Here is a 13,282-nt window from a genome sequence, read left to right as displayed (position 1 = left end):
TTGGAAAATTTTGCTGTATGTATTTTGCAGCTTTAATATTAAGCTCATATACATTTATTATTGTAATTTTCCTTGATGAATGACCTTTTATTATTATCAAAATTTATCAGAAAGCTTTCCTGACTTTGTCAGGTTGATTTCATTACTCTTCTCTCTACATTCCCACTGCATATTTTGTAACCCTCACTTATAATATATATTATCATTATTTCTTTGTTTTTTCTCACTATCACTCTGATAATAAAGTCCTTTGATGTGAATATAGCCACCCCGGCCTTCTTAAGCTTCTTACTCATTGCTTGGTGTGTCCTTTTGAATCCTTTTACATTCAGCCTTTTTGATTCTTTGTATTTAAAGTATGTCTCTTGTAGACAGCATGCATTTGTTTCTTGGTTTTGACATATCATTCAGACTATATCTGCCTTTTAACTGGAGTTTGTTAATATTCAATGTAATTATTGATATGGGTGGATTCAGGTCTGTTATGTTAGTATTTGTTTTATTTGTCCCAACTCTTTTTTGTTCCTTTCTTTATATTTTCCAGGCTTTTTTGAGTAAATTGAATGCAATTTTTTAGGATTCCATTTTAGTTTTCTGGCATTTTTGCTATACCTCTATTTTAACAGTTTTCTGGAGATATAAGTTACATACTCTTCACCCATTTGAGTAGTTTTTATTACATTCACAGGGTTGTACAGCCATCACCACCATCTAATTTTAGAACATTTTTGTCACCCCTAAAAGAAATTATGTACCCAGTCATGGTCACTCCCCATTTCCTCCTATCCCCCTGTCCTCGCTTTAAACAACTGCTGATCTAATTTTTGTGTCTATAGATTTGCATATTCTGGGCATTTCATATAAATGGAATCATACGTGGTCTTTTATACTTGGCTGCTTTTACTTAACAAACTATCTTAAAGGTTATGTACGTTAGTACTCATTCCTTTTTGTTGCACAGTAGTATTCCATTTTATGGCTATGCCACATTTTATTTATCATATATCAGATAATTTTTTGGTTAGTATGTAATGCTGCTATGAACATTGGTATACAACTTTTTGTGTAGATGTTTTCATTTTTCTTGAATACATATCTAGGAGTAGAATTGTTGGGTCATATAGTAACTCCATGCTTAACCTTTTTTGAGGAAGTACCAAACTTTTCCAAAGTAGTATTTGGTTTTTCATTCCAACCAGCAGTGTATGATGGTCTTAATTTCTCCACATCCTCAGCCGCGCTTGTTATTATCTGTCTTTGTGATTATCGCCATCCTAGTAGATAAGTAATGGTATCTCATTGTGGGTTTTTTTTTTAAACTTATTTATTTTTTTTTAGTTCTAGGAGCTCTTTTGTATATTCTTTTGGATTTTTTTTTTGAGGGGGAAGGGGAACAGGACTTTATTGGGGAACAGTGTGTACTTTCAGGACTTTTTTTCAAGTCGTTGTCCTTTCAGTCTTAGTTGTGGAGGGCGCAGCTCAGCTCCAGGTCCAGTTGCCGTTGCTAGTTGGAGGGGGCGCAGCGCACCATCCCTTGCAGGAGTCGAACTGTCAACTTTGTGGTTGAGAGGACGTCCTCCAACCAACTGAGCCATCTGGGAGCTCAGCAGCAGCTCAGCTCAAGGTGCCGTGTTCAATCTTAGTTGCAGGGGGCGTAGCCCACCATCCCTTGCAGGACTCGAGGAATTGAACTGGCAACCTCGTGGTTGAGAGCCCACTGGCCCATGTGGGAATCGAACCGGCAGCCTTCGGAGTTGGGAGCCCGGAGCTCCAACTGCTGGAGCCACCGGGCCGGCCCCTCTCATTGTGGTTTTGATTTGCCTTTTGCTAATGACTGATGATGTTGAACATCTTTTCATGTGCTAGTTGGCCATTTGTGTATCTTTTTTGGAAGAAGGTCTACTCATATCCTTTACCCATTTTTAAATTGGGTTATTTGTTTTATATTGAATTGTAAGAGTTCTTTATAGATTCTGGATACAAGTTTCTGAGCAGGTGTGTGATTTCTAAACGTTTTTTCTCATTCTGTGGGTTGTCTTTCATTGATGGTATGCAACATAAAAGTTTTACATTTTGATGTCTAATTTTTGTTGGTTTTGCTTTTTGTTGTCTTAGATGTCTAAGAAACCATTGTCTAATCCAAGGTCATGATGATTTACACCTAGGTTTTCGTCTAAGAGTGTTATTGTTTTTTTTTAACTCTTATATTTAGGTTTATAATTGCTTTCGTGTTTTTTTGTTGTTTTTGTTTTAGGGTGGGGGGTCCCACTTTATTTTTTGCATGTGGATATCCAGTTATCCAGTGCCATTTGTTGGAAAGATTACTCATTTCCCATTGAATTGTCTTAGCACTCTAGTCAAAGATTAATTGGCCATAAATTAGAGGGTTTATTTTTGCATTCTCAGCTCTATTCCTTTGGGGGTGTGTGTGAAATATATATATATAGTATATAATATATATATGTGTGTGTGTGTGTGTGTGTGTGTGTATATATATATATATATATATATATATATATATATATATATATTACATATATCTGCCACTACCAAACTGTCTTTTTCTTTTTGTAAATTTTATTGGGGAATATTGGGTAACAGAGTGTTTCTCCAGGGCCCATCAGCTCCAAGTCGTTGTCCTTCAGTCTAGTTGTGGAGGGCGCAGCTCAGCTCCAAGTCCAGTCACCGCTTTCAATCTTTAGTTTCAGGGAATGCAGCTCAACAAGGTTGCCAGTTCAATTCCCATCCCATGTGGGAATTGAACTGGCAACGTTGTTTAGAGCTCATGCTCTAACCAACTGAGCCATCCGGCTGCCCCTCTGGAAGCTCAGTGGCAGCTTGTTGTCATCAATCTAGTTGTGCAGGGCACAGCTCATTGACCCATGTGGGACACAACTAGAGTAATTCTCACAGGGAAATTGATAGCTGTAAAGGACTACACTAAAAAAGGAAAAAAGATCTCAACTTTATAACCTAATCTTTCACCGTAAGATACTAGTATAAGACCACCAAACAAAACTAAACCCAAAAGTAAGCAGAAGGAAAGATTAGAGCAAAAACCAATGAAGTAAAAACAAAAATAGAAAAGCAATAAAATCGAAAGGTGGTTCCTTGAAAAGATGTTTTTAAAATGCCAAACCTTTTAGCTAAACTGACCAAGAAGAGAGAACAATCAAATTACTAAAATCAGGAATGAAAGAGGGACGTCACTACCCCCACCCCTTACAGAAACAAAACAGATTATAAAGTAATACTAATTTAGAAAAACTCTACACCAACAAATTAGGTAATTTTAATGAAATGGACAAATTCCTAGAAAGATACAAACTACCAAGACCAAGGTAAGGCAAAAAGGAAAATGTGAATAGATCTAGAAGTAGAAAGACCAAATTCTTTCCCACAACGAGCTGTAGGGCCTTTCCCGAGGACCTGCAGGTGGGCCAGCGGAAGGGAACTCATGGTCCTATCCAACAAAAGTATTGGCTTTTGTCCCCGTGGCTATGGGGATGTCCCTGTAGAGACTTGCCCCTGAGGTAACGCCAGCATTTCGCAGTCCTGTTCCATCACTCTCATTTCTGATTATAGGACTCTGATTATACCTATTACACGTAGGTTTAGACTTTTGGTATTGTACCACACATGACTGTTCAGGTTTCTTTCTTTTTCTTTTTTCCCCCCCCTCTCTGTTCAGACTGAATAATTGCCATTGATCTTTCTTTAAGTATACTGACTCTTCTGCCATAGTTTGTCTGCATCCATTGAATGTTTTTATTTTGGATATTGTATTTTCCAATCTAGAATTTTCATTTGGTTCTTTTTAATAGTTTCTATTTCTCTGCTGAGATTTCCTATTTGTTATGAGCATGTTTTCCTTTTTAATCCTTGAACATACAGTTGCTTTTAAATATCTTGTCTATAAAGAAAGACTGAGAAACTACCTCAGGTTGGTGGTGATTAACAATACATGAAAACTAAATGCAATGTGGGATATCTCGGATTGGATGCTGGGCCATTAAAAAAATATTAGTGGATTGATTGACAAAATTCACATAGGTTTGTAAGTTAGTTAATAGTATTATGTCAGTTAATTTCCTGGTTTTTGTAGCTGTATGAGGGTTATGTAAGATGTTAACATTAGAGAAACCTTGGTGAAGGTTAAAAAATTCTCTGCTAAATAAAACATCCAGGTTGTCTTGGTGTTGGTCTCTATTGATTGTCTTGTCTACGGGTCATGTTTCCCTGTTTCTTTGAATGTCTAGTAATTTGGAATTGCATGTTGGACATTGTGAACAAATTTGTTATAGAGATTTTGGATCTGTTGTGTACCTCCAAAGAGTATTGATTTCTGTATTTGGTTTTAGTAGGATGGGCTCATCTCCAACTAATCTTCTCCTGTGGTTGGCAGTTTAAATCTGTATTCAGTTTTTAGTCTAATCAAGAATGCTCATAATCTGTCCTACACATGCATATTTCAGGAATCAGGCAGAGATGTGGGGCCAAGTTTATATGTAGATTTTGGGACCTCTTCCTTTGTGACTTTCTCCTTTCCTTGATTTCACCTCTCAGTTTCCACCTGGTGAAATCATTCTGAACTCTGTTCTCTAGTTCTTCATACCAGTAAGAGTTAGTTTCTATCCACATTCAGTTACCTAACAATGCTTAACTGGGCCTGCCTTCAGGCAAAAAGCCATTAAAAAGAAAAAAAAAGAAAACTTCCTTAGTGATATTTCTTTTTTCCAGTGACTCACTTCCAGTGTCTGTCTGCTTTTGATTGCTCTCCAGTGCCTTCAGGTAGTTACTTTTTGTATTTTGTTCAGAGTTTATGGTTATCTTTGGGACTGTTGGTCTAGTAAGAGCATAATAAATTCTATTTCCAGTATTCTTAGATAGCAGCTCCTAGAAATAGAACTTAATTTTTTGGTTAACCATTTATTGAAGTATGATATATGATACACGCATTCACGCATGCACATGCACAGGGCACCAGTTGTAACTCGACAGCTTGGGATGCTGTTCTAGGTGAACATGACTTAGGGAGGGAGATAGAACATTACCAGCCCCTCAGGAGCCCTTTCATATCCCCCCAACCTGCCTCTCCAAACTATCCACTCTCCTACCTTCTAGTGTCATAGATTAATTTTGCCTGTTATTGAGCTTTGTATAAATGATGTTATTTGTGTGTTTTGCTTTTAGTCTGGTGTCTTTATGTTTGTGAGATTATTCCATGTTGTGTGTAGGAATAATTTGTTAATTCTCATTGCCGAAATGTATTTCATTGTGTGAATTTACTATAATTCATTTATTCCTTCTATAAATGGACCTTTGGATTATTTCCATTTTGGGCCTGTTATAAAAGAGTGCTGTTTGAACATTCTTTTACACGGCTTTTGGAATACATGTGTATGCATTTCTGTTGGGCATGTATCAAGTAATTGGATTACTGGGTTATAGCATACGACTCTTTTGTTCAACTGTAGTAGATACTGCCAAACAATTGACCAAAGCGGTGGTACCTAATTGTTTTTTTCAATGAACAATTAGGAGATTTTATCTTTTAGGAAATTGGAACCAAGAGTTATTGCTAACACAATTTATCATTGTTTCCATGTGCTAGCCTGTAGTTTGATTGATAAATTGGTAGTTTGATAATAAGTGGTTAACACAGCCTTCATTCATATGTAACACTTGTTTGCTTGCTTCGGCTTACTGAATTTGAGTGGGATCATTTATGTGCTTATGATTCTTGGATCTGTCATTGACAGTTATGTGAAGTATTTTATCTGGTTTTATCAGTCACGCAAGTTCTGCTAACGTTGGTGGGCTTATCAGGTTCATGATCCAGAAATATGTTAGTTGTTTCCCTTAAAATTATGTATTTCAACGTATTTATGTTGTATGTGCATGGAATTTTATAATTTGCATGTTTATTATGTTTTGTAATTTAATGAGGCATTCATATTTAACACTCACTTGATCTCCACACAGTAGTAGCCTTGGAAAGTAGGTGTGATGTAGCTAATTTTTTGAAGAAAAGCAGGATACTGAAGAACAACTGAAAGAAAGATGGAAAATAGTAACAGATTCACCTTCTTCCCGTCTGTGTATACACTGTAGTGTGATGCTTTGTGACGTACTCGTAGTTGTTATTCTCAGACTGGGAAAGTTTTCTGTAAAGGGCTAGAGAGTAAATATTTTGGACCATATAGTCTCATGCAGCTACTCAGCTCTGCCCCTGCAGCGCAAGAGCAGTCAGACACAATGCGGAAACGAGTAAGTGTGATTGTGTTCACCGAAATGTGAGTTCCTACAATTTTCACGTTAAAAAATAACATTCTTTGATTGTGTTTTCCGCTGCTTGAAAATGTGAAAACCATTTGTATTGGTGTGTTAGGGCTGCTGTAACAAAGTACCACAAACGGGTAGTTTAACATGCATTGCCTCAGGGTTCTGGAGGCTGGAAATCAGAAGTGGAGGTGTTGCGGGGTTGGTTCCTGGTTCGGGATGTGAGGGAAGCATCTGTGCCAGCCTCTCCTGGGCTGGGAGATGGCGCCTTTTCTCTGCACGTGCCTGTCTGTACAGGTTTCCCAGTCATCTTGTGTGAGGGCCCACCCTAACGAGCTCATTTTAACTTGGGTACCTCTGTCAAGACCCTAAATCCAAACAAGGTCACATTCTGACATAGTGGGGGTTAGGACTTGAGCATATCTTTTTTTGGGGGGGTGGGATGTGGCACAGTTCAATCCATAATAAGCCTTCTTAGCTGTGGGTCATTAAAACAATAGGTGTCGGGCTGGCCTTAGCCAGCTGGCTGGCCGTTGTCACACTTGGCTTATCTGATTGGGGCAGAGATGATACTTGCAGGATCTACCGGTCCGAAAGACTTGTCTCGGTGCATCTTTGGGGGAAATGACTAATCTTGTGCACTCTTCAGGTTCACTAGAGGAACAATCATCAAATTCATCTTTGAATTTGAGGGACACCAGTTTATACTGGCTTAGCTGAGTATAGTATTATGTTATCTTAGACATATTTGGAGTTCAGGTTCAAATAACCTTTTTGTATCTTGAACTTGAGAAGGACTAGACCTCCCGCCCCCTGTCTAATTGGAGATGTCCTGGGAGGTGGGTCAGAGTTGTGATGTATAATAGTAGAAGGTGGCTTAGCTGAGTGATTTGACATAGTTGCTCAGTGTTCTGTGGAGATGCTTTTAAGGTTTTCATAAATATTTGATTAGAATTTTATTTTGAAAATAAACTCAATTTTCATACATTGGCTACCACTAATACAGTGTTGCTATTATATTGTCATTTTTGTGCACGTCTCAAATGTATGGGTGGTATTTTTTAAATTTATTTCCATCTGTTTAATCTGAAGAGCCTCCCAAGACTCTGAGGCAGAGTTGAGTACCTGTTTAAAATAAAAATTAATCTGTTATCACTAGCAACTTAGGTGCATGAATCAGGATTTTTTGATTGCCGTCTATGTATTCTTGTTTGTATAATATTTCATTTCTGTATATGATTCTTATTTATAACCCTTCATTTCAGTCTGTTAATCCCATGAGCCTTATTTTTTCAATAATTGACTTTATAACATGTGAAACCATTACATCTGAATTATATGCTTACCCTAAACTTTTTTCAATTTTCTAATTGTGTTCTTCATAAGGTTTCATTTGAGAGGAAGATTACTACTTGAAGATTTGGAAAATTATTGGTTTTAGCATATAACCTAATAGGAAAAGGTGAGGCAGGCGATAAAGGACATTGGTTATTTTTAATTGGGTTAATATACTGATGGGGAAGGCACAGCAGAAATGAAATCAATTTAGGTTACTAGTTATCCAAGTTTTGTTTTCATTTCCCTGATGACTTTTGGAATCCTATGGATGCTGATTTGTTTCTGCCTTTAACATCAGTAGATATACCATTCTTTATTATTTCTTGGTATACGCTGTTACCCTAGTACCTTCTGAACAGGTGAAAGAACTTCTTGCCTACATGTTTGTGGTGAAAGAAGGCATTTCTGTTAGCATTACAGCAAAACAAACCTAGATACTTCTTGACTATGTTGATAAGTATAGAAGAAAATACGGAAAAAGGTTCCTATCCATGTTGTATGATAAAGGCTATATTTTTGGAATACGTTTTCCTTGCAGCAGTTCTTGTATTTGTTCATGTACTTGAAATGGCCTGTAGTTCTTTATAGGAGATAATGAGATAGTTAATTTTATCTCTGGTCAGGCTTCCATATTAACCCCTAAAGGTCTGTAAAGAAAAATAGTGAGTTATGGTGTGTGTCTTACGTGATTTAAGACAGAGGCAAAGGGCATTTTGGAGGATGGTAGAAAGAGCACGTATTGATGTAAGGATATTACTGTGTGACTTGGAATGGGATGGTCCTTGCACGATCTCTTTGCCTTGTTTCTGAGATTAAAGTACATACCGATATAAATGGGCTTGCTGAAATTAGTTATTTTAGATATTTAGTTATTTTTATGCATATTTATTAAATTCCTTTGCTCTGAAGGTATTCCTGCTCCATTGTGGAAGCTCTGGAAATGTATTAATTAATTCTGTGCCTGCAGCAATCATTTCCTTGTGTGGCACAGGATCTTGGGTTTTAATGTTTGCATATTTATGCAGGCACTTTATGCATGTGAGTGGAGGCCTGGAGAGCTTTGTTTGGTGTTCAATAATATATTTTAAAGACATTCTTGATAATGTGCCATCATTTCTCCAGTGGAAATACATAAAGTGGTGATCTTTGTTGTTTATCTTGAGCATGGACAAATCATAGGACTTCTCATTGGTATTTTCCTCATGCTTGTGGGGAGAGAAATCCCTGAGTGCAGCTTCTCATTTGTTATTCTGTAGATATTTAGTATGAACCTCAGATCACCATGGAAATTATTTCCTTGGTTCCTGGTTGTGTAGATACTTTTTTGAAACTGGAGAAATAAGAGAAAGGAAACAACTTCAAGCTGTTAAGTTTGGGAATTAGTGTAGTTTCTGAAAAAGGATTTGTATGGATCTGGTTGGGCAGGCTTCTCAGAGTGGCAAGGAAGAGACACTTGACAATCACGGATAGAATGAGAGGTAATGGGGAGTTTACTTCATTCACTGCATATGTAGCCCTCAGTGCCTGTGTTCCCCATGAGGTTTTCTTAATGCCAGGGAAGTGTCTCGTTTTTGCTTCCGGACAGCTTGTCTGCTCCAGATAACCCTGTGTCCCTTTTAATCAGTCCTACAGGCAGGCTTTGATGGGGTTGATTGAGCGTCGTGCCTGGAACAGGCATCCTTGTTGGTCCCCGTTGGAGTGAGGACTCTCAGAGGGAAAGCCCTCATGCCCAGCCCGTGTGTGATGACCAGCCTGGGGAAACACCCTGTTCTTCCTTCAAACCCCTGTGCCCTGTGTAATTGCTGGCTTTCTGTTCCCAGTCAAGTATACCTCGGAGGAATTCCAGTGGGGAGTGGGATAGGGTGGCAGAGGAGAGCAGCTTGGGGACCCTCTGCTCCAAGCTCTCTTTGTGTGCGGTGCTTCGTAGGTCTGTGGGCCAGCACAGACCTGCCTCTGATTTTCATTCCAGATGCAGGAAAGGTGTTTTGGGGAGATCTGGGCGGTACTGATTTTATAAAGTTGGGAGGATTGTATGAAACCATCTTCATTATCTTTGATACCCTCATGGATTTGCATTCTAGGGGTGATTATTTACTGTGGTTATGAAATGGAATTTTTTTCTGTGTAACTAACATAGCTATTCCCATGTACTAGAACCCAGCTAAATGAATTAACTGCATAATCAAAGGTACTTGAATATGTGGGTCTGGAAGTTTGTTTTGTCTGTATTTAATGAATATTTTAAAAGAGTATTCGAATAACTGAATGACATGGATGAGTAAAATACTTTTTATCTCGATGTGGTTGATAGTAAATTCCTGATTGGTGAAGATACTATCCTGCATGTTATATGGATCCTTTAGAATGTGAATTTGGGTATGAAAAGTAACACTTGGAACCAGATATATTTGATATTTAATTCTTTTGAACTAAATGTTGTGTTATTTTCAGGATAGCCCAAAGATGTTGGTTTGGAACGTCTTTCTGAGGGGTTGTTTAGTTGGCTGTACGTGGGACAGATCATTAGTGCTGGCTGCCTGGCTGCATTCTGAGGATTCAAAGCAAAATCGTTGCATTTGATGTGTTGTATATTTGGCTTAAAAAAATTCACGAGCTTTTAAATTAAAGGTTGTGAGGTATGGGTCATTTTTGTTCAGATAAGAGTTAGGTCAATAAAGCATTTACTAGCATGAAATGTTTTTCTTCTCCCCATTCTCAGTATTGAAAGAAAGGTGAATGGACAAAATAGCTATTAAAGGATTTAGTTTTTAAAAATGTAACAACAAAAACCACACACTCTGGCTGTCCATGTTACTTTAAGCTTCATATTTCAAAACTATATTCACAGCTTTAGAAATAAACTCTCCAGTAGCGGAATGGTATTAACCAGGGCTTTTCTTCGTTGCTTTATCCTATTGTGTCAGCAGGGATGCTGCAGCAATTCTTTTTGATCTAAAAATGACTTTGTTCTGGAACTAAAAAGAAAAATGTTCTAATCTCCTGCGAAAATTTTACCTGACAGTGAGGTCAGCCAGGCACTGGAAATAACTTGCTAAGGGAGCGCTGTGAGAATCTTTCCCGAGAGATGATCCAGAGTTGACTTGAATGAGCCACTTGGAATTGAAGATCAAGCTGGAAAAATTCTCCAGGATGAGATAGCTCCTCTGAACTAAAAATTTTAAAGGAATTAAAAAGTCTGTGTTGCACATTTTGAGAAAATATTCCCTAAAATTATTATTCAGAATTTCCATTTTCAGGTATGTGTTGTGTTTTATAAACATCTTTTATGAAGGAGACATTTAATAATGAAAAAATATATTCAAAAAAAGCTATATAGTTCTAGATCATAAATTACCGTTTCATTATATATGTTTTGAAAAGTTCATTATTAGAGCCCCTACTGTTGTGTGCTGGTGCGTCCTAAAAGGTAGTCTGCGAGGGAGGCCGGATCACGAGGACCTTTCACTTAAAGCGCTGGTGGGTGGCGGGCCCGACTGTCAGGGTCATTACTAATGTCCTGTGAGGTGACGCCAGAGGTGAGAGCTGATTGTTCTGTCTTTCTGCTGAGGCCAGCAAGATGCAGGATTGATGCTGGAGGGAGGCCGTAGCTCTGGGGCCAGCCTGAATCTTTAATCCCGCCGCAGGTTCCCCTTTCATTAATTAGAAAAGGAAACAGCTGGACTGCCGGAGCTTTGCTGTTTCACATCTTAGCCAAACCATACCTGCTATATAGGCTTTGGAACATAGCAGTAGACCACTAAGGGGGAAAGACAAGAATTTTAAATCTTTGGAACCTACGTAGAGATTTTTGTTCCTGGCTCCTTAGGGTTTGAAAGAAAAGATTCTTGCAGGAATGGGAGTTGAGGCAGGGGTGGAGTCGAAGACTGTATTTAGAATTTCAACAAATGTAGTTAAAAAGAAAATCATTCCTCTGGACGCTAGTACAGAGGTAAAAAGTACAGTAAGTTCACAGAGGTCCCTGTGAAATCGCGGGAAGGCTGTAGGTCATTGAGATGCTGGTGGTCTGTGTCAGGGCGGTTTTGTTCTTCTCGTTTCCTAACGTCCAGTTTCATGTCCCTGGTGTTGCGGCCCCGCCCCCGCTGTTGAATGTCGCTGTGAAGCACGGTGATTGCAAAGACAGCTGTGACGTGAGGGGGTTTCCAGTGACAGGCCAGTGTGTGGTTAGGTCTCCGGACGTGGGGCTGAGGGAGGAGATGACACTGCGGGGCCACTGTTAACAGAAGTATTACCCTTGGTGTCTGTCATGAAAGCCATGCGACCGCCCCTGAAACAGGGAAGACAACCGCTGACTTAGGTGAAAATGTTTAGAGCTGTTTGTAATAGCCGTGGTTTCTTGTTTCCTCCCTTATCAGGATGGGGTGGCCAGATTAAGCACTTAACCTGAGGCTTTTCGGGTTCTGTTTATTGGGGTGCAGTGATCAAATCAGAAGCATGAAATAGCCTTCTCATTCTCTTCCTCTCGCTATGCCCAAGGATGGGGTGCTTGTTAGTGCTGGGGCTTTGAGGCCCACGGTTCCTCTGATGCTTGAAAGAAGGATGCATCGGAAGTACGTTTTCCAGGCTGACAGCCCCAGCGGCTGCCCTGTTCTCTGGAGCAGGAAGGCAGAGATGAGTGTAACTCCTATTTAATCCAGGGACGCCAGCCTCCCTGCTCTGTGCACCCCCGCCCCAACCCCCTGCACCCCCAGCCACCCCCTTCAGTTATTTAGCATAAAGAGTTTGTCTTTACCCAGCTTTTTGACATTAAAGAAGCACAGGCTAGATTAGCGCAGTTCCTGGACTGGGCTACATATAAAATGAGAACAGCGAGTAGTTGACCAGTTCTGGCATTGCTTAACAGAAATCCTCTGTGTCTCTTACATTTGTCCGTTGTGGAAGTTAGGAATTTTTTTGTGTTTTTTCCATAAACATTTCCTCGTGCTCACTACATCCCAGTGGTTGCTTAATGTTTCACTATCACTATCCAGTGTGTGATTATATTTAAGACACCTTACAATTCTAGTTAATAAATCGGTAGTGTGACGCACAGATAGTAAAAGTAGTGGACAAGGCGCATCTGGAGGGTGAGTGCATCCTGGGGTAATTCAGTCTCGTACCAGCTGTATTATTTGTCACTGCAAAGAGAATTACCATTGGATTTTTCTGTTCTTCCTAATGTCTCCCTCCCCACCCCCCACCCCCCGTTTGCTGTTGATAGTATAGAACATACTCAGATTCCAAACGTGTTTTTCATGTTTCTAAGCCTTTAGAAATCTCCATATCTAAATGGTGTATCCCTTTTGTTGTCTACTTCCCTACCCAGCGCAGTAGTTCTTAATGTTCTGGAGATTTTCCAGGCCTGGAAACTTGCAGCTGGAGCTTAGAGCTTCTAAAGGTTACAGGACGACCAAGTGCTCTAGGGCCTTAAGAACTTGGGTAGGTAGAAAGATGTCTAGAAGTCTGGCCTATGTGTAGCTCTTGTAACGGAGAGTAGTTTTGAACTTGGCCTCATAAAAGTGAGAGGTTGTTTGGTTTTGATATTGTTTGGGACCAGTCAGGGCTTTACAAATGGTTGAAAATGAAGTATGTCTTGATTCACAAAAGTGCGGATTGCGTCGGGTAAGGTTGCGTGTTCTTTGAGAGATTGCTAGAATATGGTTCC

At 39.2% G+C, this 13,282-nt stretch overlaps 1 protein-coding gene across 3 annotated transcripts in view; it reads left to right on the top strand.

Annotated features, from left to right (window-relative positions):
• Positions 1 to 13,282, top strand: part of ZFAND3 (zinc finger AN1-type containing 3) — a 297,507-nt gene that overhangs the window by 50,186 nt on the left and 234,039 nt on the right. The window contains exon 1 of one of the 3 annotated variants that reach the window (XM_074332883.2): positions 8,947 to 9,098. The exons of the other annotated variants lie outside the window; for them this stretch is intronic. The gene's annotated coding sequence lies outside the window, so the exon portion shown is untranslated. Of the gene's footprint in view, positions 1 to 8,946; positions 9,099 to 13,282 lie in introns of those variants that run through there. 3 annotated transcript variants of the gene reach the window in all.

Source organism: Rhinolophus sinicus, chromosome 2 (assembly GCF_057876585.1).
Source record: "Rhinolophus sinicus isolate RSI-liver-muscle chromosome 2, RSI-T2T, whole genome shotgun sequence".
Lineage (NCBI taxonomy): Eukaryota > Metazoa > Chordata > Mammalia > Chiroptera > Rhinolophidae > Rhinolophus > Rhinolophus sinicus.
This window is presented reverse-complemented; position numbering and strand designations above follow the sequence as displayed.